A 6,000-nucleotide genomic window follows, 5' to 3' on the forward strand; every position below is an offset into this window, starting at 1 on the left:
GCCGCCTGGGGGCTGCGCTGGCACCGGACGCCGGCAGCAGAGGGAGCCCGGGGGCCGGCAGAGCCGCCGGGACTGCTGCGCCCCGTTTATGCTTTGCACATGTTTCCATACACCGCCTCCCGCAGCTTGCCTTTACTTGTGTGCAGTTTTTTATTTTTTATTTTATTTATTTATTTATTTATTTTTCTTCCAGGGGAAGATCTGTTTTGACTTCGCCACGATGTGGCGACAAGGATTTTCTATTATATATATATTTTTTTTGAGCTCAGTGCCATCTGCTGAACGCCTCACAGATACCCTCATCTGCTGCCTTATACCTGTGTCTCTCCTAGCGTGGGAAAAATGTATGTTCCCTTCAGGCCCTCTCCCTCCTTTCCCACGCGGGCCACTTCCTGCTCCATCCACAGCACACATTTTTGACGGCAGCTGCTGACATTTTTCAACTCTGTCTTTAATTATAGCTTTCAATGTTGTCATCCTTCTAATTTCCCAAACCATGAGTCTGACTCCAGAAAAGCTGTGAGATAGGCGCCTAAAAGCCATATAATATATTGGTTTCATCCGTTCTATTGTCTGGCGTGTAGGGGTTTTTGACCATACTCCAAGTTTGTCTGGGACATGTTGAAAGATGCTGCTTAGGTGAAGAGAAAAGGAGCAAGGGAGAGAAATGCTTCATGTTGTCATCTCTACCATATGCGTAAAAAGATGGGACCAAGAATGCTCTCCCACTGCTCCTTGTAGATACCCCAGTCTCTGTCTCCCTATCCAAGCTCAGCACCACAATCATAGACTCACAGAATGGTTTGGATTGGAAGGGACCTTAAAGACCACCCAGTTCCAACCCCCTGCCATGGGCAGGGACACCTCCCACCAGACCAGGTTGCTCAAATCCCAATCCATCCTGGCCTTGAACAACTCCAGGGATGGGGCATCCACAGCTTCTCTGGGAAACCCGTTGCAGTGCCTCACCACCCTCTGAGTGAAGAATTTCCTCCTTCTATCTAATCTAAACCTACCCTCTTTTAGATTAAAGCCATTTATCTTTTTACTATTACTACATTCCCAGACAGAGTCCCTCCCCAGCTTTCCTATAGGCTCCTTTAGGTATAGGTTAGGATGCTATAAGGTCTCCCCAGAGACAGACTGCTATAAAGTCTCCCCAGTGCTCCACCTGCCTCTGATGCCTCTGTTGACACCCTTGCCCTGAGCACCAACAGCTAGAACACCTCCTCCCCCACACCTACCCCTTTCCCCTAAGAAGTAGTGCTGAAACTCTAATCATCTTTTACCAGCTCTAAGACAAGACATTATGGTACCATAGTTGGGAATACCCCTGTATAGATAACCTTGGAGGCTTACCTGAATTTCTGCATTTTTTCAGACAGGATTGCTTTCTGTGCATTCGCCAACACTTGCAAGTAGGCTCACAGGGTCACCTAGACAGGCTTTCTGACATCCAGCCAGAAGCAAGTGGTGCTGCAGCACAGGACTATTGCTTGTGGAGGCCTGGGCAGAGGGCTGGCAGACAGAGAGAGCCATGATAGGGGAAACACACAGCTCCAAGTTGTGCCCATGATGTAGGATGTGCTGTAGTGTGAGCCCAGGTCTCACCTCCCAACCCATTCTTTGTCCACTTGATGGCCATGGAAGTAGGGACTGAGACTTTTCCAGTGGGGAAATGCCAAGTACATTTCCCCCCTTCCTTATAGCCAATGCATCTTGCTCTCCTTCCCTCTCCTCTCAGGCAGTGGAGAAATCATCTTTGCTTGCCATGGGAAGGGATTTATCCAAGATATCAAAGCAAAGAAACGTAATACAGAATATAGGAAACATCCTCTATGATGATGCTAACAATCTCTCGCTTTGTTTGTTTTGCCACATGGCAGGCATGTGGTCCATGAGGCTGTAGTCTGCAAAAATGCTGTATTTCACTGCTAATTTTCATGGTGTTTTGTTTTGTTTTGTTTTGTTTTGTTTTTGTTTTTGTTTTTGTTTTTTACATCTCACATGCTTTCTAGGATTTCTGTTAAAAGCCTAGCTAAGACTGGCTCATTATCATGTTCAAAATAATAATTAAAAAAAAAAAAAAAAGGCTTACATTTTCCAAAATATTTATTGTAGAGGTAAGCTTGCAAACCTGGATTTTAAAGGCTGTCAGACCCACTAGGGAAATAGCAGGAAACCCAGATATACTTCTTTCTAATCTCCATGTCTAAGTGAAGCAGGCTCAATTCTGACCTGTGGCACCCATGTTAGAAGCATAGAGTATGGGATTGTGTCTGTCTGTCTGACTGATTGTCCATTTGTCTGTCAGGTACAGACCAGCCCCAGTCTAGAATAAGCAGAGGCTGAGGATGCCACATCCTCCCTGTCTTCCCATCTCGCCCATGGATAGGGGTTTTGGCGGCTTAAGGCTGGCATTAACAGAAGGTTTAAAGCTTTGAGGGAGAAAGATGATCTGGCTGAAAATGCTCATGTGGTCTCCTCCTAAAACATCATCCCTGAAATGGGAGAGGAGGCTGCTTCTCTCCTTGCACCACTTGCATCTAAAATATCACAGCTGGCCCCGGACAGCTCTGCCAATGCCTGTCTCTGCCGGGGATTTGGTCCCAGATTTCAGCATACTGCCTTAATTTGCCTGCAGCAAGCAATTAGGAGAAGTAGCCCAGATCTGATTGTGACAGCAGCAGCAATTATTACCTGCAAGAATGAGCAGCATGAAAAATGGGAAAAATGAACCCCAGAAACAGTGTCAAGACATGGCAGCCCACTTCAGACATGGATCATTAGCTTTTTTCTTGGGGAGGACCACTGTGACCATCCATGGTACAGCGTCCCTTACCACATCCATTTTTACCCTCTTATATTCCAGCTTTAACTTAGCCATCAGTTTGTCCTAGTACCAGCCAAGTCTTTCTCTTTGAATGGTGACTCTGGGACAGAAAGATATGTTGTAAAGACCCATTCACTAAAAAAAAACAGCCATATCCTGGTTATTGGCCCCAACCCTGTGAGATGAGGGCAGCCTGGGAGACCTCACCTCTGTTCCCAGTGCCATCCTGGTTATCTGTCCACTGCAGTCTCCACTAGCTCTGAATTTCTCAGCTTTGAACAGAAATTGACTGAAAATGGCAAGAAGGAGTATATTCCAGCTGGACTGGTACCTGCAAGAGCTACCAAGTCGCAGACAGAGTGATGAACCAAATACACACAGGGGATGAGGCTTTGATTTATAAAATTCATTGTCATTAAACAAATGAGTGAAAACAATTTCATACTTCTATTACAGGTCATGATGTGAGGGGTTCCATACTTCATTAATTTCACATAGCCTGTGGCTGCATGGGGTTTTTGCATGTTATTATTGGACAACACAAAGACGTGGTAGTGAGTGAGCTACCACTGTGCCAGAAGAGCTTCCTTGGAACAGAGAGCATCTCACCTGCCTGGCTGTGACAGGAAGAAAGCAGAGCCTGAGGCTGCAGGAGAGTTTTTCAGCTCCACCTGAGCGTGGTGAAGCAGAGCTCATGTTACTAAACTTCCACATCTTCAGGCATAAGCAGCAGGAACCTTAGACGTCACAGGGCATTGGGTCTGAAAGAGGTGGCCAGCAAAGAAAAAAGGACAGAAAACCTCTTGCTTGGTCAAAAATACATCTCTTAAAGAAAGGGTACAGAGTAGTCCTATGCTAAGCGTTACTGTGGCTAGCCACAGTATTTCCAGCCAGGACTCAGAGATCTCTGCGGAGCAGAGTTTTGGCTCAGTGCAAGAAAGGCAGATGGATTTGACTCACCCAGTGACAATCCACACTTGTCTGCTTCAATCCCTGCATTCATTTGCAACGTGTGCAGCAGAGATAAGTGTATTGGGCAGAGAGCAATGGTACTGACATGAAGAGCTTATGAATTCTGACGTACTGACTCATAAACTGTCACTGGCTTTAGAGGCGCAAATTGCACTTAGCCCCCAGTTCACCAGTGCCAAGAGAAGGGGCCACCAGTGCTGGCAAGATCCAGGAAAGCCTCCATCCCTCCAGAGCAGGAGGAGAGCAGGTGTCAGATAGGGAAAGGTGCATGAAGACATAAGGAGTGGCATGGCAGAAGTGGCAAATTTAGGCCTTACTGAGAGAAGTGGAAGTGAACAGAGCCATTTACAAAGCATCTAGGTGAAGGAAGTGGCATGTGAGAATTAGGAAACATCAGGTACAGAGCAGGTTGTGAAAGGCTGCAGATACTGAGGGAAAAGCACAAATTATAAGAAAAGCTGAAATATGGGAGCTACTTGAGACCATGAAAGTATCTTATTTTTGATACCAGCATCTCCATATTTGCTTCTTTTTGGGTGAGAGAAGAAGCTGCCCTGCTGAAAAGGGAAGCAGAGTTTTTGCAGGCCAGGCAGGACAGGGCAATAGAAGGTGCAAACTGGGTGACCTCCTCTTATCCACCATCATGTCCTGCACCTGCATTTGACAAGGGTACTTGGAAACCTGCTGGTTGATTTGTTAGTCCTTACAATAGAACTGCTTTCCCCCAGGGATAACAATAACAGCAATGCTTTCATGAGGCCAGTTTCAGCTCTCTTACTGCCTGCCGTAAGGCTGAGTGAAGGCCATCTTCGTATGTCTCCATGAATTGTCCAGGAATGACTTTGCAGACAACTGTGCTGCAGGGTCCTGTGATCTCAAGGAGTAGGAGGGCCATGAAAGGCTGCTGGAGATGGTAACAGCCTCTGCAATGGGAGCTTAGTCTGCTTCTGCCTGAATGCCTTTGCTAAAGACTGGAGGGCATGCATAAAGTCTTGTAAAGTGTGCAGACAGCAGTCACTTCCAGGAAAACCCTGAGCAAAGAGGTGGAGAAGGTCTTACAGAATGAGAAAGACATTTCTTGTCATTGTAGTGGAAAATCCCTTCCTTGGGCACATGACTGTTAGCTCTCCCCAAATCCTTTTTTAAAGCTGGATCACACACTGACATACAGAGTAAAATAATGGCCTCAGAGTTGCTATTAGATAATTCTGATTGCTTTGCTGGAGTCTTCCAGAACACACCATGTCAAGTAGGTAGTGGCTTCTCACAGAGCTGTAAGTAAACAATATGACAACTAGGCTGTAACTCTCCAAATAAAAATAATTTCAAATGTCTGATTACAATCTGACAAACAATCTACAGTCTTTTTAATTCTCCAACATCTTGGCTAAAGCCTCTTTTTTTATTTTTTTATGTTAGGCTTTTGGAGCTTAAGGTTTTACCATTATTTTAACTTTTATTAACTTATTATAAATTCCATTGTTTTCATATTTAAAGCAGGATAAACTCTTCAGTTAAAATAGCTGTGTTTTCTCTACCACTTACAGTGATGACTGTCTCTGGAGCAAGTTGACAATGTGTGTTGTTTTTACATTTCATCAAAGCAAAAGACCAAGAGACCCTCTCAAGGGAGTGAGCCTCCTCTCTACCATGCTTCTCAGGCTCATCACTTTTTATATAGGCAAAGTGGGAAATAAATAAATAAATAGAAATAAACTAATGAAATAAATAAAACCAGCAAAGAATGTTTTAAACATAATCCAATGAAGCTTTTGTTAAATGGCAAGCATGTCCCAATTTTTTTTACACCGCTATGTTACTTTTAATGTGTGTGTGTTTTTTTTAATGGTTTTGAGACAACAGAAAATTATAAATTAAAGTCTATTGTTATCGTGTGCTAAAAAGACAGTCTTCCCACTGCAAAAAGGTCATAGTCTACACCAGAAAAGCAATGATGTGTATAAATAGATGTGTTCAACACAAAACAACAGCAGTTATTTAAATCAGCACAGAACACCAGTGATCACATACTAAATGTGTGAAGTCTGATTCACCTTTCATGTCCATGTTAAATAAGAACTTCTCAATAAAACTTCAATTTATTGCAAGGTTAGCAGCTATATTGGGCCTATGCTGTAAGGTTTCTGTAGAGGGGTGGGGATGAAGATTTTGGAGCTACAGCCAGCTCAAAAAAG

Source organism: Aythya ferina, assembly GCF_964211825.1.
Source record: "Aythya ferina genome assembly, chromosome: Z".
Taxonomy (NCBI): Eukaryota; Metazoa; Chordata; class Aves; order Anseriformes; family Anatidae; genus Aythya; species Aythya ferina.